Source organism: Erithacus rubecula (assembly GCF_903797595.1).
Source record: "Erithacus rubecula genome assembly, chromosome: 2".
Lineage (NCBI taxonomy): Eukaryota > Metazoa > Chordata > Aves > Passeriformes > Muscicapidae > Erithacus > Erithacus rubecula.
The window spans coordinates 59,234,133-59,258,039 of record NC_136685.1 but is presented as its reverse complement, the minus strand read 5'-3'; the positions used below and the strand labels follow the sequence as shown (position 1 = coordinate 59,258,039).

The window sequence follows — 23,907 nt, the reverse complement described above, 5'->3', positions numbered from 1 at the left end:
GTGCTGGGGGAGCGGTGCCCGGGGCTGGGGGAGCGGTGCCGGTGCTGGGGGAGCGGTGCCCGGGGCCGGGGGGCGGTGCCGGTGCTGGGGGAGCGGTTCCCGGGGCCGGGGGAGCGGTGCCGGTGCTGGGGGAGCGGTGCCCGCGGTGCCCGGGGCCGGGGGAGCGGTGCCCGGGGCCGGGGGAGCGGTGCCCGGGGCCGGGGGAGCGGTGCCGGTGCTGGGGGAGCGGTGCCCGGGGCCGGGGAAGCGGTGCCGGTGCTGGGGAAGCGGTGCCGGTGCTGGGGGAGCGGTGCCCGCGGTGCCCGGGCCGCCGCCGCTGCCCCGCTCCTCCGGGCGGTCGGCCGGCCGCTCTCCGCGCTGCCCGGCTCGGTTCGGCGGCCCCCGGACGGCGAGAGGCTCCGCCGTGCCTCCCCCGGGGCTCGGGGCTCCTTCTTTCCCCGTTGTTAAATAAATAAGTCCGAAGGCTTCCCCTTCGTAGGGAAAGGGAAGGAGCTCTGGCACCTCGCCCGGGAGCGCGGCTAGTAACCCGCCCAGCTGGCTGCTTTTAGCTCCAGGACATTTTATGTGTAAGTAGGCTGTTGAAAATAAATAAATAGCGTGTGAGTGGAACTGTTTCGGGTTCTTGCCCTCCTCTCCTCCCCCCCCGTCCCCTCCATAAAGCCGTCCTGTTTCCAACTTTTTGAAGATAGTACGAGCTTCTTGGAAATGTTGTTTGGAGGCATGTTAGGATAACCTGGTGTGTTTTAGTTACTGAAAAACAGAGTGGGTCTCTTCCCACAATAATAGGATGTAGAATCTAAATTAACTTCAGCGAGGTTTGAAGTTTCCTGCGAAATTCCTGCATGCCTGTTTTTCCTCAACGCCTGTTTCCTTTACATCCACTAAAAAAAACCCAACCACACAACAAAACCCCCTCCAAATCTAAACAAACAACAACAACAACAAAACCAAACCAAAACAAAAGCCCAAAATGCTGTTGTGGACTTCAATACCGAAGGCTGAACTTTATCCTTCATTTGCTTATTGCTGTTAATGTGGGAATGTTTTGTCGAATAGGAGACAGTGCAACAAACTTTCTCTTTTCCCTCTTATTTTTCCTTCATGGCTGTTTCAGAATTAGTGTTAACTCTTAATTTTAACTGTTAGTATTAACACATAATTTTCAGACAAACTCTGTTATATTCCTAGTCACGCCATCCCAGGCAAAACCTTAGATGATTTTCTCACCTGTCAAACATTGCATGAAAAAGAAATTGGAACATTTCCAATAAATGTTACCATCCTGTTGAAGGTTTCACCAGGCAGCCAAAGTGTTAGGATTGTTTCAAGGTAGTCATCGGGAAGCAGATGTAAGGAAACAGATGGACTGGTTAAAAATTTTTGTTACACTTCCTGTACAAAAAAAGTGACCAAACTCAAGTGCAAAAGCATATTTTGAGAGCATTTTGCCTTGAGGGGTGATCGTATCTTGGCTAAGGATAACTGTGATGCCTATGTTTGCTTGGCTGGATGATAATGGACAATAACTTAGCTGAATTTCTAGCTTTACCTCAAATAAAAGAGGTCACTGTTGAATTCTTTCCTGATTGAAACCAAAATTTTCAATCAGGAGCAGTAAGAGACAGGTATCTGAAGATACAATGATACTGCCCCAGTACTGCCAAGTACATTTTAGTTATGTTCATTTTAAGAGCACTGCAGTTTGTGATGAGACACTGGTAGTGCCTCTGGGAGGTTTCATGGAAGAGTAATTCCACAGCACTTTCATTGCTGTTGAAATTGTTAGGAGGATATATCCTCAACAAGAAACCATAGGGACACGTGGGTTTCTGGGTGGCATGGATTCTTGGGCGTGCATTCATTTGTTTTCTCTGACATGGTCTGGACACTTAATCCATTGTGAAGTTTGGGAGGCCCTGTCCATCTGTGATCAGGGCAGTAGAATCACTTCCACTGGTTCCTGTTCCATGGGTTGCCCTGTGGGCAAGCAGGGCCTAAAATCTTCATTGATTTTGACTTGCCAGGCAGCTCCAAGCCATTTAAGTCTTTGACAGCTGCTAGAGATTAGAGTTGAAGGAGATATCTGTCTTGCACACGCAGGGGCTACAAATCTGTTTTAGTGCTAGGGAATCAATAGTGCATTCAGATCCCCAGTGAGCCACACAAAAGCAGCTGTGAGGAGTTGCTTGCCTGTTTGTTCCCTTTTCCCCAGCCATGCCAGCCTGGAGGGCCCAGACCCTGCCCTATGAGCCCTGCAGGGATCAGAGGGCTGTTGGCTCTGTGCAGGGAGGGCACCACTGGTAAATCACCATAGACTGATAAAGTGAGCATGGTTTGATGTAGCAAACTAAAGTAAAAGATTTTTTTTCTGAAAGTCAAAGAATGACTTAGAAGAGATAAAATATATATATATAATATATATATATATACATAATGCAGTTCTCAGGATGGACCTCAGCCAGTGTCCTGAAGGGTTGGGGTTTTAAGATTTCCTTCAAATGAAAGGTTTTACTCTCGGAAATGTAGATATATGTTGAAGTACTCAAACAGATCAAGGTGTTAGTGTCACTTTTCCCATTAGGTTAAGGGCAGGATGAGTCCTAATCATAAAATTCAGAAGTCCTTCTTGACTGGACAGATGTAGACTCATACCAGCTGGATGCCTATAAAGAGAGGGAGAATTCCAGATTTTCGTACTCCATTGGAACTTCTTTAGCAATACTGTCATGCTAAGAGTTTGCCATCAGCTGCATGTGAGTGGATGTTGAAGTGCTTTGGACAGGAGGATCTGGGCTTTAATAATCTCTCACAATTGTGAGTGATAGATGGGCACCAAAGCAGGATTGGATTGCCCAGTTGGTGTCCATAGGCAGCTTTTGCTCCTTCTCCTGGTTTACAGCTTTCCAATAGTTGAGATAGTTTTTTGAAAGCTTGTTTGTTATTTTCCATGGTTAGAAAATGTGAACAAGCATCAATTGCAACAAGAGTTTGGGAAGACAGTATAGATATGTGGATAAGGAGGAGCACATATTGTTGTTCATTTTCCTTCCTCTTCTCTGATTTTCTCATGCGTGGCAGGACTTGATTAATGTGCTCTCTCCCCATTTACTGGCTGGAGTTGGGTGCTTTTGGGGGTTATCAGCCATTGTGTGCAAAAGCTATCACTTCTACTTTCTGATCTGCAGCTTATCAAAGGGCAGCAGAGCTGTGCACTCTTTTGAGTTTGTTTGGTTTTTTTTCTTTAGGATTTGGTTTCTGTAGTTCAGTACCAGCCTTAGCACAGAGAAACAAGCAGTGGAGACATGATCAGCATATCAGAAAGGTGGCATTTCAAAGCAGAACTGGTTTGGTGGCAAAAGATTTTTGTTGTTCCTGGAGAAGTGATGCCTTGTCAAGAACGAAATTTCCAGGAAAACCAGACCTTGTTAGTGTTCCTAGGAATAGGTCAGGCAGCTCAGCATGGAATGTGGAACAAAAGCTGAGGGTATGGGAAGGGGTAGGACAAGTTGCAAAGGGAAACTTGCCCCACTGGTCAGGGTGCTCACTGGGGCCAGCTGAAGATGGGGGTCAGAGCCCTGTGCTGACCTGTGCCAAGGATGTGAACTGTTCACTCTGGGCTGGGGGAGTTCCTCTCCTCGCATACATTTGGCAGAAACAGAGCACAAACTGTCTGGCTTGCGTTTCATCCTTTTACAGACACACAGTTTTTTTCAAGGGCATGGAAATGTACTTCCACAGCACAGGAAAAGCATTTCCCACCCAGCTCCCCCCGTGAGATGAAAGCAGTCACTGGTAGGATCCTGTTGTTTGTTGACCTTGGCACTTGGTGAAATGATTCTCATAGGTCAGAAGTGAACTTGTTTCTCAGACTGCTTTTCATCTCTCTTGGCTTTATGGGATTTCCTGTTCGTGGACAAGGAAACAGCAGCTTCACCTGTGTCTGCAGAGGAATTGTGATTGCGTTAACTGGGCAAGCTTGTCATAATCCTGAAGCAAAATGGAAAACTAATATTTGCTTCAGCACTTCTAGGTGTTGGTAAACAAACTAATTGGTTATCCATGGAGAAATTCCAAGACTTGTCTGGTAAAAGAAGTGTTAGTAGTGCTCTGTATTAGAAGCTGCTTGTGAGCCTTACTGAGGGCACTGTTGTGGAGCAAGCCCTCCTGTTCCTGAGGATTTGGCCGTGGAGATGCTCAGCCATAGACCTAAATTCTGATTCTGACTCAGTCCACTATGACTCTGAATGTGCAGAAAAGCCCTCAGAGTAATAATTCTTAAAGGGTTTAAAAAGGAAATTGATTTTTCTCCTCTGGCTATTTTTCCTTTCTAAAGTGGAAGAACTTTGAAACTCATTGCACTTTACAGGAAGGCATTTCAAAGCACTTACAGGTGCAGTGAACTACTCCCAAATGACCCGTTAGCTGGTCATTTTAGGTTTTCCTGCACTTGAAAGAGTGGAAAGCAGAGCTATTGAGATGAAATTGTGAGTTTCATTTGATGTGAAGCCCCAGATGACTTGTCCATAGCCACAAAGGACATTCTTAGCAAAGAGCCTCATCTTCCTTTATCTTTTTCCTGAGATTTAAATTGGTTATGGACATTGAGGCTGAACTCTCATAAGTCTATATTGGGAATCCTATACATTTCCCCCTGTTTTTTTTTTTTTTTATACTTTTGTAAGTTAGGCAAGAGTTTTAATTACAATGTAAAGATATACTGTTTTCATTTGGTGCTAAGTTTCTACCCAAAGCTTTTCAGATTTTTGGGAAGCTCTTTTTTCACGCACTACCAGTGGTGTGAGATGGGACTATAGCTGTGACAACTTCAGGCTGATTGAGTGGATATTTTGGATACCTAGTCAAAGGTATAAAAAGCCCATATTTTCAGACATAATGGGTAGTCATGAAGTTGCCTGCTAGTAATGGGAACAGCAAGAGCTCTTTTTAAAACTCTGTGCTTGTGTTTCTTGAGCTGAAATGAAAAGCAATGGCAACTGCTGGAAGTGTAGGTCTCATCATGCTCCCAACACCATGATTCTGATTTGTGCTGTTGGTGAGGTTCTGAATGAATGTGTGTAGAATGAATCACTATATACAGAGAGATAAAATTGTGCACCCTTTTAAGTATAGCATGTTTATGGAATATAAAATGTCAGTGCTGCCACATGCCCTGTGATGCTCCAGGGCAGAGCTGTGCCCCCATGCTGCTGCAGCAATTCCTCCTGCAGAGGAGGTGCAACCATGGCCAGGAGCATGGCTCTCACAGGGACACCAGGCACACCACAGGGACCACGTGTGTGTGAAAACACAGGTGTAGTGCTCAACAGGCTGGTGTCTCACCTCTTCTCCCTCTGAGGCTGCTTCTCAGATGGCCAGAATTTCTCCTGGTCGAGCTGCCAGGGTACGTGACCTTTCATGTCAGGCTGAGATATCTCCGTGTGCTGATGTTTGGTAGCCACTGATCACCTGTTCACAGCGTTAATCATCGGCTTGCCATGAGAGAAGGAGAGCTCCAGGGCAGGGGCAGGGCCCTGCTGGCTGCCTGTGTTCGTGTGGGGGTTGTCTTCTCAGATGACCATCCGATACTTCCCCCAGATGAAAATCTCCTGGCAGATTTTGTTTCCTGCTCAGCCCCCAGTGCTAAGCCCCACTAAAAACTGATCCCATGCTGCCGGATCCCAGCCACTCCTTGGATCAGTTGCCCTTCCTTCCTAGATCCACTTCCTTGGCTTGCTTACTGCTCCTGAGTAATATGGCCTCATCCTTAGGTGGTGTTACAGATATCAAAATGCTTTCCTTTTATTTCATTCCTTGGTTTAGATGGGAAAACTTATCACAAGGAAGCAGGACAGCACCTAAGATAGCCAGGAGGAAATCAAAGAGCTCTCAAATCCTCATCTCATGTCACAGACCAGCCCATTAAAAACAAAAAAGACTTACATATTTATAGCTTTCTTTATATGTTTTTCCTTAAAGTTGTCCATTATTCATTTTGGACGCTGATTCTTCTTCAGAAATCTTTTTAACTTTGCAGAAAAATACTGAATTGATGCTAGTATGAATTTGGTTTTCACTTTCATTTTAAAACACAACGCTGAGTGCTCTTAATGCCTTGGGTCAATCACTGATGGATTTCAAAAAACTACTTCAGCAAACAGCCTGCTCCCAGAACTTATTTCTACCTATTGTATTAAAATTGTAACGGCAGCTGGAAAAATGTTTCTGCTATGCAGAGATACCCCAACCTTCTGCCATTCAGTTCCATATGGAGAAGTAATTTCTGAACTGTCCATGCATTATCTTCTCTAGCTGGCACAAGGCAGATTCTTGATCCTGCTCTTTTTCTGATACAGCAGGATTGACTTTCAGTAAAGGCATAGGAAAAAAGAAAGGTGGTAATTAGCTGGTGATGATAAAATTACTCAATAACTGATAGCAATAGTTCTGGTCTGTTTTGCCCCCAGCAGATCCCAGAGAGTGAGGCTGGCTGCTGGTGCCCCTTCTGAGCCAGAAGAAACTGTGACTGCAAACCATGGGCAGGAAAATCCAAGAGTGACACTGAGTAATTTATATCCCTCCTGTACATGAACTCTACAAGCCCTACACAGTCAAGTGTATTTCTGGGCAAATGTAGAATTGTGGTGGAGTCTGGAGTGTGCATTTCCTGTGGCACAGTATCTTGTGCTTTGGTTCAGTAGGAACTAGGTAAGATCACCATGGATATCCAGGTGATGCAGGGTATGAAAATGGCCTTTTTTCTTCTCTCTGTGTTTGACCACAATCACATGGGTAACGAGGCTGGGTGTTCTCCCTTTTGGGTTTGGAGGAGTTTTTTTCTGTGTTTAGATATCATAATATGTGAATCATTTTCACCTTGCCTTGTTGCAGTCCACATAGTGGTTTGGACTAGCAATCAGCAGAGACCCTGAAATCACCTCTGTTAATCATATGGCAGCTCATTATTAGGAAATTTGATTTAACTCTTGAGTTTCTCGCAAGGCTTGATAGAAGGTCACTGCAAAGGAATATGGATTTCTTCTGTCCCTGACTTGGTTTATGGGCACTCGGAAATAAAGTCTCTGTCTGAAGGGAAAGATTTATTTGCCTTGTTCTCTTGCTGCTTTGTACAACTGTGATAATCAGTGTAAGTGGGAAAAAGCTAGGGAGAAATGAGGGTCTATGGCTACTCCATCACTGTATGGAAGTATAGGGTATGCTGCCAGGTTGCATGTAAGTAGAATGAGAATGACAGATCATCAGAGGGTTAATTCCAAATCTGTGTCAATGATAGCTTTGTGAAAATGAAGTTTGATATGAAAAGATATGGCCATGTAGCCTTTTCCTTCTCTGATTCCTGCATTGGTTTCATATTAACTGGAATGATGTTTTGCCCAGCAGAGTTAGGCTGTGATACAGCTGTCCTAAGATGTGAAACCATATGAGCAAAACCAGTTCTGTTCCCAAAGATCAGTCTGCATTCCTCACCCCTGAGAACGTGCTTTTTAAATTAGTGTTTTAGAATGTCTTCATTCTGACCATCTGCCCAAACCGTCAGCAAATCCTCATCAGGTAGATGCACAGTGGTAATTTCAGTGTTATTTAATCCTTTTTTGTATTTTCTAAATCTGAACATTTTAGTGTGTTGCCCAGTAAAAGCTCAGGAATGGTCAGAGACCTTAGATACTGGTTGGGTTTTAGAGCCTGGGCTGTTGCATGAGCCATGCAAACAGATCATGTGGTTTGTGATCTCGAGATAATTCACCAAAAATGCAGACAATTTCTAATATTTACTGATTTGAGCTAGCTTAATGATGAAACAATGTTTTCACTATTATCATAATTTACACTTTCAGCTTAAAACATTGCTGACAAGACTTACATACACTTTTAGGGGACTTTTTTTTTAGCCTAAGAGCTTTTTTTTATTGCTGGAAGCTTCAGCTCAGAAAGTGAACTCTTAACTGAAGATTTGTAACCCCTGGTTTTATTTCTGGGGTTTGCAACATGGTTGATGCATAGTTAAATAGTTTTTGTTTCTCTTGACCCTTTCTGCTGGGGTGGGGTACAGGGCTGGCTCTCCGTGTCTTCTGCCTGCATGGCTACAGAGCAAGTGCAGGCAACAGGAGGAAAGTGATTTGGATCTCAACTTCTGTTTGGTAGTCAGATCAACTAAGTAGAATAGCATTTGTCATGAGTGAAATTTGGTCTGAATGCCCAGGAAACCTCAGGGAGGGCAGCCTGTCAGGGAAGAGTATGGTGTGGTAAAGAAACAAACTACTGCAATGGGAGCCTGGAAGCCAGAATGTGGAAGGTTCCCTGCATGTGGCAGAGAGGTTTGATAATCTCTAAGGTCTCTTCCAACCCCAAACATTCTGTGATTCCTAGAGCCAGGCTTTGCATTCAGCTCAGCCTGCTGCAGTGGGATGCACCAGTGATCTTCCCTCTCAAACCAGGAGCTGGGCAGCCAGTGCCCTGTGCCAGTGTCCATGTCTGTGTCCTGTGCTGGCATACCCCAGTGTAAGTATTTTTGGGTGGGTGTCTGAAGCAGTGGGAGTCCATGGAAGAGCCCCAGCTGCAATTCCTATAGGGAGTGAGATGTCAGGACACATGCTCCTAGCCAGTGTTTGCCCCTGAGGCCATAGAAAGCCTCAGTGTGGCTTGTACATCTCTCACCACTACTGTTAATGGGATTTTAGTGTTTGGGTACCAAACAAGTGAATTCCACTCAGCAGCAGCTTCCTGAGTTAAAAACATGGTGTGATGTGAGTAGTACAAGAGGGTTCAGTTTGAGACTCTTCTCCCAATTGCTCTCCTTGCTTATAACCCCTAGAGATCAACTTACCTGAAGAATGTATGTCATATAAAGCAATATAAAGTTACCCAGGCTGAAAACTAATCTCTGTGGGCTTATTTTCCCACCCTTTTATTTTTCCCCCCAAGATCCTGGATGAATCAACAAAGAAATGACACTTCCATTGCATGCTTATGAAAGAGATTTAGTGGGATACAATCAAGTAATTTGAGTCACGTTACAGTTTAAAGTCCCTCTAAGCTGGTGGGAAATGATTCTTAGATACTGGCTGCCTTTATGAGGAGAAAAAAACCCAGACAAGTTCATTGCCAAGAAATTAGATGTGTTTAAATTATGCATTTATAATGTGTTATAATTTATTTCATTGTTAATAATTCAGAACTGGCTGTGCATTTCCTTCCCTGTAAATTCATTCAATGTGTCTGAAGATTACTGGTTTGTTTCTTGGAGTTTTATAGATTTATTGCATTTCTGAGGGGAAGGAAGTGTTGGTTTTGGCACAGATGCTAAGAATATTCTTGTTCTGAAAATGTGAAGCAGTGTTCTAGTGCACTGCAAATCTGACCTCCTTTATGTTGATACAGAGAAGGGTGTAGGGGTTTCCTGCCTTACACATTTTACCACCATGGATGATTTTCCTACTGTCATGAATTCTTCAAGTGATTGTTAAAAAAGAAGGAGAATATTGATATTAATAATTTGTGCTAAAATTCCATACAACGTTTTAAACAATTGCAGTAATTGCAGGATAGTTCTTGTGCTTAAATTCTTGAAGGAAAATTTTGGAAGGCTGGTCTGACTCTTATGAGAAGACACTAGATTTGATTTCTTGGAAAAACCATGCTGTTGTTTATTCTTGCTTGAATATTGCTGCTTTTGACACATAGAAATAGGATATGGAAGAAATAAGTGGGACATAATAGAGACTCTGTGCAAGGGAATGAACAGTAGACAACTAAGACTGTGGATAAAGTCAGTTTCTTGAGAGCTGGACAAAAACCAAGCAGAAATAGTATTTGCTTTAGTTGGAGAAGAAAGCAGTAAGAGAGTAGCAAAACATGAACCAGCAAGAAAAAGAAAGAGGTATTAACTACAAAGGATTGCAGAAATTACCTGGCTGTCACTCTGCTTTAAAAGCTTTTTGTTGGGCAGTACTGTCATGTAACCGTGTCATGTTACAGAGAGAACACGATTCTGAAAAGAGGAAGAAAGTTTGTGTTGGCAAAGCCTAAGGGAATTCTCAGAAACCTGAAACTGTAAAAACAAGTATCTTGGACACTTGTGGCAACACCTCTCTCTTAACTCCCCCTGCACTTCTCTTCTTGCTGATTTAATTTTCCCATTGCTACCGGAGGCAAGAGGGGGAGAAGAGGAGGAGAGCAGGAGGAGAGCATATTTTAGCCAGATCCAGCAAGATGAACAGTGTGTTTCTGAAAGTTTAATGCACCTGGAAACTCTGTAGCTTTGTTTGAAGTTCATGGTAAAAAATGTGTTGAAGGAAAAAAGTGTTTAAAGTCAGTATTGGATCTCTAGGATCATGTATTTTAGAAGGAGAAAAAGAGAGAAAAAGAATGTACCTTTCCAGCTCACATCAATGAATGATGAAAAAACCTTGAGAATACAGGTTTAGGTCACTAGAAGGTATACAAAAGCTAAGCATTATTTTTCAATACATTTTAAACCATTAACAAAAGCTTGGGCCTTCTCAGGTTTCTCTAGTTAGTAGGAAAAGCTGGGCACAGGACTTGATGTCTCTCATTGCACATTGTCTATTCCACAGACCAGTTTTTAGTCTGGCAATGGCTGCAGTGGCTGCAACTCAGCCCTGTTAAGGTACAAGCTTTTCCCAGCTGCTTCAGTGCAAAATCAGCAAGATCTGAAAGCATGTAAGAATAGAGGCCACAGATAGTTACCCTGGCATGATCTGGAAGGGTTCATGTCACTCAGCTCTGAAGTCTTCCATGAGTATTAATCCATCCTGAAGATGGGTCTTGTGTGATAATCAAATTTTGTTTCCCCCCCATGCTATAGATGGAGCGTGTCAGACCTGAAAGTCATAGACCATGGACATAAGTGAGCACAAATGACTGAAGTCATGCCATGGATCTCTGTGGTTTTACCTTTCCACCAGCTGTCCTTAGGGATCTGTTTGTAGAGAAAACATCTCTCTCTCTCCCTCTAGCTCATCCTACATTGCATTCAGGGTTTCCTCAACCACAGAAGAGAACATTGCAGGAAACATTGGATTCTCACCAGAAGGTGAAATGAACCAAAAAACCAAAATAGCATTGCTATATAAAATCCTTTGTTAGGTGAGTTCCCCATGATGAAGGAATCAGCTGAAGACAGCTAGTGAATTATCCCACTGCTGTGGTTAAATCTTTCTTTACCTTTTGCATGGGACCAGGATCCTCAGCCCCTGCCTGCCTGTGGTTTAGCAGATAACATCATCACTCCCTGACAGTGTTGGATGGGAATGCTACTGGTTAGCATATTTGGCAACCTGTTTTTTCCCCTGAGGACCTGTATGTAGCAGCAGGGCAGAGCTGAGACCAGTGTCCTTATGTCAGAAGGGAGGTGTCTGATGGCACAGATGAGTTTTTCTTAACCCCCTAAGAATTGATACATCCTCTCTATATATTGGCCCAGAGGTTTCTTTCTTTCAGTTTAGATTTTTTTTTCTTGTCTGTGCAGTATACTCCATGTAAGACTGAGTGGAGAGAAAAGGAAGAACAGATGCAGAACTGCTAATGAAATTAGCCATTTCCTAAAAGCAAATAGCAGGCACTTCAATCTCATAAAAAAAATACCAGCATGGAGCCCATTCTTTCTGGTTTAAGTGATTACTTACATGTCCAGATGCCAATGCAGGGAAAACTTGCAAATGTTGAGAGGTTTATTTTGTCTTACTGTGTGTATTTCCTTATAATTCAGCATTTGCACTTACCATTTTTGGTGCCATTTATTTATTTATTTATTAACATATTGAGTGGTTGCAAAAGTTTTAAGACAAAAAATGTCCTTTTTGTGGGGTTAAAAAAAAAAAAAAAAAGAAAAAAATGGCTGTGTTTGAGGTGAGAGAGAGGGGAGGAAAACTGGGATAATGCTGAGGTGGTACAAAGGATGATGCTTCAAGGAGATGGATAGTAAAGTAGGGAGTCTTTTATGAGAACTTCCAGTAGCCCTCTTTAGTCTGGCATCTTACTGCAAAGTTAGGTGAGAAAGGCAACCATTAGTTTACCTTGATGCATTTATTGTTGGTGTCATATTGATGGCTCTTTTTCTGATACATTGCCAGGAACATTTTTCTTCTAACCTAGGAATTGAGTGAAGTCCCACTGAGTGATGCATGTATGTGCTGAGTCACATATACTCACTGAAGTTTTAACATCAGACTAATATGATGTTGTGTTTTTCTGTAAGTGTCCATAACACAGTTTTCAAGATAACTGACAATTTTTCAAAATATTTGTCGTGCCTGTTAAAATAGGGAAGCCAGAGGTCTGGTAGTAGCAGTTGTTTGAGGTTGTAGGAAGGGTGCATGAAAGAAGGTGAGAGATAAAGCAGTGTTCCCCAGAGCTCCTCAGTAGAAGAATAAGGCAGGTTTAGGATGTGTGGTAGGTTAAGTGTCCCTTCAATGGCAGGGATTTGCTCTGGGCCTCCCCAGTCTTGAGTAGGTGCCATAAGAAGTAAATTTGATCCTTCTTTTTTCTGGATACAGCCCTGCATTTCCTCCACTGTTTCTGTATATACCTGAAAAAGAGCCCCTTGCATTAGACTGCATGTCAGTAAAATTAGGGGTGAGAACTTTTCCTTGCACAAAAAACTACATAATTTTTTGTAGTTATAGTCCTTGCAGTATTTTCACCAATTACTCACCTGTTCCTACCAGCAGAGTTTTGTACTTATAGAACCATCCAGATACACATTGAGATTACATTCTTTTCTGCAGCTTGACCAAAGCACACCAAAGGCAGTGTTCTAGCACTGTGCATTTAGCCCTGGCTTTACTCTCTGGCTTGTTTTAGCTGTGAAAGTGGCAGGTTTATTAAAATATTATATGGATTCAAAGGTCCTTTCTAAAAGCCAGCATTCAGGGCCATGGATTCCAGAGTATTTAGTAACGAGGCACTTCCCTCTGCATGAATAACATGAGCCACTTTATATTTTGTGTTTGTGTTTTTCCATGCTCAGTTGCCTCCCTGGGGAGCAGGTGCTGAGCCTGGAGTGCTGCCACTGCTGGGGAAGGGAGCTGTGCATCCCTGAGAGCTCCACACTCCAGCCAGGGGGCATTCCCAGCCTGCATGCTGGCCCTCCTACTGCATGAAAGTGTGCAGTATTAGTGAAAAAACTGTGGTATTCCTAGAACATGAGCAAATTAGGCAAATACAGTCTTTTGTCTTGCTTTGAGTTTGAAGAAAATGTGTGTGCCATAGTAATCCTTCCTCTTTTTTCCTTGTTATTCATTACTTTTTTCTCCTTAACTTTTCTCAAAGCTAAACTTCCCACAGAATTCAATTATACTCTAAAAGTCTATGTTGACATGAAAGATAATTAAAAGTCCACTCAAACCTTTGGTTCCCACGTGGTTTAAAAGACAGAAGTTTAAAGTTAGCAGAGAGGCTGACTGAAGTAGGAAGGCAGTGTGGGTGATGGAGCTGTTGGGATTGGAAGCTTTGAGGACACATCTGAAGGTTTTTCACTCTTCTCAGAGCAGGTGTTACCCGAAATAGGATCCTGTTTTCCCTGGTACCTTGACACAATCCATGGACCCTTTCCTTTAGTTGGCTGTTCTGGCATTGCTGAGCTGATTTGGCGAGAGCTGATTTACAGTGGATGGATGCTTGGCCAGGCTGCTCCTCCTCGTGCTGACTTCTGTCCAAAAACTAAAGGCAGCATGCAAGGCTGAGTACAGCCCTGTTGTATGAGCCATGTGCATGTTCACAAACATGAAACTGAAGTGTTGTGGTTTAAATGAAAATACCTATGGAGCTGATTCTCAGCAACTACTGCTCATAAATGCATGAAATGTCATAATGCTTGTCAAAAAGCTCCTGATTGGAATACACCTTGCTTTTCTGTGCTTTTCAGTTTAGTATGTTATTCATTATTTGATTTAGTTTAATTTCATTCCTTCTAGAATAAGAAAATCAGTGAAGGTTAGTGGTGCTTTTCTAGCACTTTTTTAAAACCTGAGTCAGACTGTGCTGCTGTGCTTACCTGTATTCCTTGTACACTTCACTTGTATTGATATACAGAAAATTTCCTACTAAATACAGAAATCTTCCTTTCTGCTGATCATGGCTTATAAATGTTTCATCACAATTCCAGGTTTCTTCCTGCTTTACCATAGCTCTTGTGAGCACAGGATGTGAAAGACAATGCTTTCCCATGGCAAACAGTTGCATGGTGTAATGCATCAGTCCCTTTTTGGTCTTTCCTGGTGTTAAAATTACTGCTCTCTCCCAAAGTTCAGCATCCAGCTAGGGTGAAAAGTGAGTACAGGGTCTAAAAATGTTGAAAATGTGTGCCAAGTACTTGAATGTTAGCAGGAGTGGGAGGGAGGTTTAAGAGAAATTGTAAACCTTTTTCAAGGCAAGCAAAATGACTGAACTCTTTATCACTTCTTTTCATTTCCAAAATGTCACAGCTTCTTGCTAAGCTCGACAAAGTTGCCATCATTTATTTGTAAGCTGCTTGAAGGTGCTCTTATAAAGAATAATTATTAACCTTTCTATTTCACAACCTGTTCTTATACAAAGCATTTTTCACTGGAGGTGGAGTTACCAGGCAGTTTTTTCAGTATGGCATAGAATTTTTCAGGAGGTATTTTCTGAGGGAAGTAAATTGCCAGTGATTGCAGAAAGGTCCTTCTGCTCCTTCTGTTGAGGTTGGAGCTCAACAGTTTCAAACCTCACAGTTAAAGTAATGCTGGGGAGTGCCTGTGAAGACATTGTGCCTTGCAGAGGGGCTCAGGGACAGGGTTTGGCTCCTGCTTGCCATTCCAGGGCTCCAGTGTTCTCTCTGTGCCCACTGGGCATGGGGAAAAGATCATCCATTACCTGTGGGGTCTCTGCTCTCCTTTCCCTCCTTGAATCCTTGCAGTGATGTTATTTTGGGAGCTGCTGGGTGGGAAGAGCAGAGACCCAAGCAAGCCCTGCCTGCCAGGATGGACTCTGGGCAAACCCCAGAGAGAGACCCTGGGGAAGTAGCACCAGTGGAAAGAGAGACTGCTCATTCTTTTCTGGGACACTTTGTACATGTGTTGATCCATTGTTGACTAAGCAGATAAATAGCCCTCTCTGTCCCTTGTTGGGTGCATCAGCTGCTGGGCAAGTTACAGAAAGCCCAGGGTGAGAAACAGTCAGGTCAGGCAGAAATTGCAAGCAGGAATTTCTGAAGTATTCCTGTGGGCTTTCCTAAGAAATGGCTCACTTTCCCAGGGACCAATGGCAACAGGCGAGCACTCATCACATAATGTTCCCTCTCCAGGAAAACGTTTGGTAGTAGTTTAAAAAAGAAAGCTTTATAGATCTTTAATAATGCCAAAGATGAACTTGGTGAAGACTGATACTGTCCATACTTTATTTGCAAGGATTTGGAATTTCCAGTGCTGCTTCGAGTTGCTAGCAATAGGTCCAGGGCTTGCCAGTCATATTTGGGGTTTTTTTTTTTGCACCACCTCTTTTATTTTAATCAAGTTCTTATTACTGCATTCTTAAGCACATGGCTAAATAGTAAAGCTTTTGTGCTCAATTCATCTATATCAACAAGGTCATGGCACTTGTAATCATAAAGCTAAAGAAACTTGATAATTGTGAGAACAACTTCTGTTTAATTTGGTTTTTTAAGTAATTCATGTCAGTGTTTCATATTCTGGCTTGTAATTACTCAAGGGTCATGTAGCCTGGTTTACCTCTAAATAAATGAGGAATAATAAAAATATATTTTTAATGAAGGATACATTTTTTAAAGTTTTAAAGACAGTCTTAAAGAAAATACAAAATACAGTGAAGCATGGCGTTCCATATGGTTGAAGTGACCTCTGTCCACATTAATCTGGCTAAAATAGGCTAAATTATTCTTGTTGTCTGTATTGGGTTTTGTACAAAGTAAATAACTCAATATATTATCTGATTCACAATCAGCCTGAATGCATCTTAATGGTAATTTGAAGGCTTAAAATGTTTCATTGGGCTATGATGACTGCTAATTCCACTTAGCAAAAGGAATGGCTTTCCTGCACAGCAATGTACTGATGTGTGCTGGAGTAATTGGGTGGGCTCAGGTGCCCCTGACAGGCAAACAGGCATTTCCTCTGGTGCCCTTTGAAACTCTGTGTTCTGAAGCTAAGTACTGAATGAATATTGTTAAAATGCAACAGCTGAGCAGGTGTTAATGAAAATCAGAAATCTGTTGTTCAAGCTATTGTCTTTCATTTTATACTTGGAGCTGAAACAAGAATGGTCTGTCTGGTGCTTGTCCACGCTGCTCTTTAAACAAAGAGATTTGATCTATGGCCAGCCCTCTTTAAGCACCACGGTAGTGCAGTCATTCATTATTAACAGAGAGCAGAGAAGAAATGGAGGCCTCAAATACATTGGGAACAAGCAAGTGGGGAAATGAAGGTATCAATTATGTATCTGCCATGTTGATGATGCTCTTACTGAGCTGTTGTTGTCCCTAAGGGAAGAATCCACTGGGAGAGCAAAGCATATTCTCAGTGCCTTCTTTGACAAGATGATGTCTCCCCAACTGCAGCTTCAACAATCCCCTTTCTTTAGCCCCTTTCCCTCCCAGGAGTACTTGATGGTCTGGTTAGTGCAGGGCTGATGCCTGGATGTAAAAGGAGAGTGCAGCTGGCTCTCCCCCCAGGAAGGGGGATCCTGGTTTCCAGCCCTGCCTCCACAAGTGACAAGCACCTGCGCCCCCAGGGTGTGCAGTGCACAGGGCAGGCTCCAGCCCAGCATCCCAGTGCAATGAGCTGGAGGGCAGCAGCTTTCTCATCTGTAATTTGTTCCAACTAAAGTTTTTTTTATTACCAGCACCTCACTCCCATAAACACTGATTTCATGGAAAGACTGAAGTAAAATGTATGAATACAGCCTCAAATGTTCATGAAGATGGTACTACAGTTCCACTGGGTTTTACTATAGTGATTTACAGTGTCTTCACTGATGAAATTACTGTTTCTTGATTGTGTAGGAAAGGGGCCATACTGGTTTTTAGAGTAAGACTGAATCCCATCACAATTGCAGACTTGTCCTTTGACATTAATGTGCCCTGAGTGTCCAAGTTTAAGCTGGCAAAAGAAGGGCAACTGGCCTGACAAATATGTCAGCTTGTGCCTGATTTTCCCCACCTTGGCCTTAGTAAAAAACAGGATACAGGGAATAAAACAGCTGTTTGCTGTGTGGCTGGGGAGGAAGAGGGTAATGAAACATGATGCAGAATAAAAAGTCAGCTGCAACTTGGCAACTCACTTTCCCTCATAGCAAAGAAGATGACTTAGACTGTATTAACATTCTGTACATATAATATCATAATTCTTATGAATGATTCTTAAAGGCTGTGGTTTTAGAGTCGGCAAATTAGTATTTTGACTAAGAAGACTGTTTAATCATTAATAGGTTGTTCTGAGTATTTTGGAGTTTCACTATTATTGTTTATTCAAGCTCGTATCTAGCAACAAAGACAAGCATTTTAAAGGCAGCTAAAAACTGAACTTAAAAATAAACACAGTTCTCTCTACAAAGACGGCAGAGCTAAAAGCCTGTACAAATATTTGCAATGACAGCAACAATCAGAAATTTGCTGGTTGGGTTTAAAAGTGTTCTTGACCTCGCTGGCAGGGTTCTGAGGCCTGCAAGGTCACAGAAAGAGACTATTTGCTTTGAGGCTGACTTGCACACATTTGGACAAGTGCAATATGCTGTTTCCTGTGCTAGAAAAAAAGGTGTTGAAGTGCTGCCAGTAGAGAAGAAAATGTTGCTCTTGAAAGGCAACACAATGAGCTCTGGGCTGTCCTGTCCCAGGCATTTAATTACATGACTGATCAAATTGCTGCTAAGGCTTTGGGTATGTAAGTGTTCTGTTATTCATAGATCAGGAACTCCTTGTCATAGTACTCAGGAGTGGGGAAGCATTGGGGTGGGAGCCAACAAAACCAAACTGCTTTCAGATATATAAACATGTTAATTATGAAAGGTTTGGTTAAAGATTGTAATAAGAATGGGAAAAACACATGTAATATTCATACAGAGTTGTGTTTGGCAAGAGCGCTGGATGGAATGGAATGAGTTCTCTTTTTCATGAAGAGGACTGAAGAGGAAAACAGCTAATGATGTTAGCACTTCAGGTGGTCCCTGCTTCAGCACTGGATGTGCTGAAAGCATCAAGCATGTCTCGTGCCTGTTGGCAGTGAGCTCAGGTGATCACTTCCTGGCAGAAGTCTTCCCTCTCTTCAGACTTCTCTCCCCTCCACTCTTGTTCTGTTCCTGCCCCAGCTCAATGGTACACTCTCTACACTTCTCCAGCTCAGAAGTAGGAGCTGGCTCAGTTTCAGAAGCCCAGACAAAAGGCTATTTTTTTTTTGTCTCAGTGCAGTGATAATGTGCATCCTTACAAATGGTCACCAGCATGGCTGGTGGTTCAACCAAGGTTTCTGTTGTGGTGGTGTAAAACCATAGGCTGAGATGACTGGCAGCCCCTTGTGTGAGCAGCATCTCTCTAAAGCTGTACCTGTGTGCTGCCTCTGCCTGCAGTGGTGATGCCTTCTGGGGCACAGCCAGGGATCTGCAGGGAAATGCCTCTGTCTCTCCAGGGGTGTCAGAGGCATGGCTGAAAGGCATCAGAGAGGGATCAGCAGCTGAGTACTCTAGCCAGTGATGCAGAGTAGGTGAGTTAGCAGGATCATCTCCTAACATCTTACAGCATCTCCTTTGGGATGATGCACACCTCCAGAGAAGCCAGCCAGCTGAGACCTGTGATGCCTCAAGCTTGCTTAGGGATGGAAAGGAGTGGAGCTATAAATGACCCAGAGTAACTTTGGCCACACTTTTCCTGTTTTGTAGGTTTTTGGCTCAGAGTGAACAGTGAGTAGCTAGGGCCACCTGAGGGTGTGACATACCTACAGCCCCATCTTTCCTGCCATGCAGCTGGCCCTGGGCATCCTCCCCTGCCTTCCCTTGCCTCAGCAGGTGCTGCTGCTGCCAAAGCCAGCCATCCAGGGGCTCCTGGCCTGTTTGGGGCAGATGGAGAGTACATTGCTGCTAGCTGGGGAGGTGGAAACCAGGGCCAAAGCCTTCTCTGTGACTCTCGTCACTCAGTTTAATCTCAGCATGGGTATAACACACCTATTAACTACTGCTAAGGTGGTTGGTTTTAATCCCTCTTTATCACCACACAGGAGAGGGGCCACAGGTGCTACAGTTTATTTTCACACTTCTAGCCAATATCTGCTGGGGAGATTTACCACTTGCCTGCAGCTAAAAAGAAGTACATTTATTACTGTTATTTTTCTCCCTTATATTAAGGCTATGCCAAGAAAAGTCACTAAAGAAGTATTTGCAGTTTTGCAGTTCTGGTTTTCTGATGTGATGTTTTAAAATACCAATTCAGAATTTAATAATATGAGTACATGCAGCTTACTCATAAGTGAAATTACAAAATCATCCCCAAAAGTATTTAAATTATAAATAGAAATATAAACTTATGTACTCCAAGGAGATTTATCCCTTAATATTTAGACACAAGCATTAATTTCCAATTAGCAACTCAGTTGCTCAAAGTAGTTTGGTTGCTCTTTTATGTACACTGCTTTTAGTTGTTTTTTTCTGTCCTCCCACATATCTGTTACTGTGCCTGGATTTTTTTTCCTCTTTGTTTTTGTGGAGGAGTTACTTTGACCTTTGATATGATGTTTCGTATATCTGGAAAGTGTAACTATCTGGAAACTTGCCATTTGCTGATTTTTTTTTTTTTTCTCAAATATTGGGATTAAGGAAAAAAAGAATAAGCATCCTGCATTAAACCTATGATCACTTTTCTTCTGGTTAAAGCCAGTCAGGGTGAGAGTGGAGGTATCAAGAAGATTTTCAGCCAGATTTCTTTCAATTCTCTATAACAGGACAGCTGAGCATTTGTTTGTTCCTTCTTCAGGGAGCTGGAAGTGTGGAAGTTAAAAATTTTATTGAAGTGGAGGAAGAAGTTGTGTAGCTGTTCCAATAAGGACTGCATGTAGCCAAAATGTAAATAATTAATTTACAAACACATATTTGTGGGCATATTGCAAGCATAGGTCAGATCTTTATTTTTTTTCAGACCTTAAGAGAATCTCTGATGTGTTATGACATAAGAATCAGTTGAGAAGAGAGGTGGTGTGATTGTAGAGTCTGACTGCAGTGCTCAATGTGCTGTAGAATGTACCCAGCTCAGATCAGATGCCAGTGTAGATGGAGCAGAAGAGCTCAGAACCATGAGGTTCCCGCATGGGAAGAGTGATTTAGTGAGGCTGGGTAGCCCTGACTGGCTGTGTTGCCTTTGGCATTTCTAGTGTCTCTACAAAGTATCCTCCAATCATAACTTTGCTCTTTTTTTTTTTTCTTTCTTTTTTCTGTAGAATTAGCCACATGAGGACCCTCTTGTCCTTTGAAGTACTTGTGTAGCAGTACCTGTGCTTTTTGCAGAGCTTAGTTAGGGGCTCATCACAGGCAGAACAGAATGTAGTCTTTTGAGCTGAATTTTCCACTCCTGCTGTGTTTGACTTTCTGCAGCAAGTTAACATTTTGCTTGTGGAAGCAGTGGGAGTTGCAGTGTTTGGACTTGAAGCCCTTTCTGGACTTTGGCACTGCTGACCCAAGTATGACTCCAACAACCCCAAAAGCATTTGTGTGTGTATCCTTGTAGAAACCTGGAGGTATCCAGGCCATCATCTCCATCCTTGCTGTGGTTATCCTAGGAGGATTCCCTCTGGCTCTTCCAGAGCAGCAGCCAATTTCTCTATGAAGTAGCCACTACCCAGCCTGTTTAGCTCATTGCCAGCAGGAGGTCCAATTAACATTTGGCAATATTGGCAGTTCCATATGGAAACTACCATTCTGCCGCCCACATTTGAACTTCAGCTTTTTTCCTTTCATTTAATTAAAACACAATCAAATCAATTAGCTCATGACAGAGTTTCTCTAAAGCTAAACTCCAGATGTATGGCAAAGCAAAAGCATGCAGATGCCAATTCATTGTGCTGCCTAGAGGTAGATTATATCTCTCTCATTTGCCAGTTTATCCACCTAGGATTAGCTGTATTTTTTTCCCTTCCAAGTAGATTAAAAAAACTGAACAACAACAAAAAACAAAATAAAACAAAAACACCCACAAAACAAAAAATGTGAGAAAGAAAGAAAAAAACCCAAAACTATTTCCATCTGGTTTGGATCAGGAAAAATAATAATTTGAGATATTTATTGAAAATGACATTTATAGTGTCAGAATGACTTCTGATTTTTAATGACGATGTCAAACCTTTTATCATGTAGTGTCTTGAAGTTTGCCAGTAAGCTTGAGGAATAAGTAGCTTATACTCTATAGCAAGTTGATGACTTACTGCTAATTAGAGATAATAGGCATCTGCAAAAAAGTGTTCATTTTGCTGTCATAAAACCCATGATTTCCAGCTCTGTGCCCTCTGGCAAGGCAGTATAGAAAATCATATTGTTGTCAGAAGAGGTTTTGAGGTCTCAATAAACCAAGATGACTTTTGCAGCACATTCCTTCCAGGCAGCAGGGTGTTGTGAGAGGAAGAGAAAAAAATAGCTGTACTACCTAACTGATCATTAATAAGCACAGAAATTGTATCCAAATGCACTTGTAAGGTAACTCTGAGCCAGGACCAAGGTACATTCTACTGCATTCCTCAATTCATTAATGGTTAGATGTGGCAATACCCTGAGTCACCTGTATTCTGACAGGATGAAAAGGTTTTCCTCACATACTTTGAGTGATGTGATATCATGGCAATACTGCAAGAGAGCTCTTGCTAGTGGAAGTGTTGGGTACCAGTGCTGCCTTAGTGCCTTGATATCAGTGGGGCACTTGATTCTGTGCCTTTTTCCCCTCTTGGTTATGTTGTCCAGCAATAGGAGGAGGATTTTTCACTTGTCTTGCCACTCCTAACCTTGCTGTATGACAAGGATCCAGAGCAGAGTTGCAGTACAGGTGGGTGAGCCTTGGATGATGTGGGTTGGAGAAGGGATTGCAGCAGGAAAGATGCAGCATAGTGGGGGAAGGGGAGAACTTGATATTCTGTTGGTACCATCTTGTACTTAGCAGCCCTGATGTGAAAAATAATCCCTTAAATATATACTAGTATTGGATTATATCAGTTGTATGGAAAGGTGCTGGTGAGGGGAGTGCAGGTTAGGCTCTTCTGATGGCTTTTTATTTTCACTGCCAGAGGAAATATATACAGAATTAAAAAATACAGAATGTGTTTTTGAAGATGGTGGAAAGAAGGCAAGATTTCAAGACATTATATACAAACAAAAGAGTACCACAAGTCAGCAAGCTCCTCTAAACCTTGGAAAGCCAAGATGTTTCTTTTCCCCTCAGTGAATGTGTATAATGTTTATAATGAATAATAGAAGGTGGAGAAGTTCTCTGAGGTGGAAAACGCACTGCTTTATTCTTGAGTAGTGCATGATCTATAAAGCAAATAGTGTGCATATGAAGCATCAGTTTCCTGTGGGTGTTTCAAACAAAAAGATTTTTGTAGACCTTTCAGTAAATGCTCTGAAGCATCATTGCTGAAATTGTGGGGGTTTTTTCTAAGTAGCTTATTAATTGATAAAATGTGCTGACTTGTGGATATATATCTATACATATAATATATGTGCTTTTGAAAAGAAATAATTTTTTTCTAGACATAGTACTTTATCTTAGATTATTTCTAAAGTTAGTCTGTGATATCTGGCTATGTTTATTCCTTGTTTTCAAATACATATTTCAAATGCAGGAATTGGTACAAGGTCCATGGATTAGCAAATTCCCAATTTTGAACACTTGTTGAACTCACAAGATAAATCAACTCCTTCTCTTTCATTGTCAGAATGAATTAATGTCAGCATCTGTTTTCAAAAGTTTCCATCTTCCTGAACAGAATTATTCTCCATGAATTTAATTTATTTGCTCAGTTTGAAGCAGATTTCTGTAGCTAGGATGAATATCATTGTTTTGGAGTTAGTTTTCAGCAGAGGGCAGAACAGGCACCGATGCAGATCTGTGTTTCTCTGTGCAGAGCTATTGGAGCCCTCATCCTCCTCTATTTCTGCTGGTAGGCACAGGGAAAAAAAAAATCTAGGTGAGGTTGTTGTGACAGTGGTCTCTTGCAATAGGCTGTACTCCATGACTCAGGAGGATTTGAAAAGATCAGTGTTCTTAGAAGACCATGCTGTCTATCACCAGTCTTTTCACCCAGTAGCCCAGCCTGTCTGAGCCACTGGAGAGAAGAGCACGGGTTTTGTGCTGCTGCCTCAAGGGTGGATAGCCTCTCACTCCACTGAGCTGATAATCTCAGTGCTTCTGCCAGTGAGATAATGCCTGACTCCTGTCCCAGGACAGAACTCCACAACCAACAGATCCTGGTCTCTTTTCTTCACAACTTCACTTCTGAGTATTTGGATTTACTTGTGCTGATTTTGCAGAAAAACTGTGTATTTCTGCATCCCTTGGCACCACAGGACTCTTGACTGAGAGGGACTGGAGGTTACTTGGGGCAGGACTGTTCCTGGCAGTAGGTGAGGTCAGCCCCAGAAGGAGCTTTGGAGGTTTGCCTGGATGAGCCTTCCAATCCTCCCAGGATCTATTCCAGTGCTGCACTGCCTAACTCCTGGTGTTCTCCTTACCTCTTACCTGGCTTTTCATGGCTGCAAACCATGGCCTTCATCCCTTCTTACATCAGCTGGAATTGCAAGGATAAATTTTGCTCTCCTATCTTTGTACATACACTCCAAATAACTGTAATTCTCCCTTAGATCCACAGTTTCCAGCAGAGGTTTCTGTATTCCATAGGAGACTGCACTCCACAGGCAATGCCTGTAAGC

General features: G+C 42.5%; 1 protein-coding gene across 2 annotated transcripts in view; it reads left to right on the top strand.

Annotated features, from left to right (window-relative positions):
* The window catches only part of PHACTR2 (phosphatase and actin regulator 2), a 70,126-nt gene that overhangs the window by 364 nt on the left and 45,855 nt on the right, over positions 1-23,907 (top strand). The window lies entirely within an intron of this gene.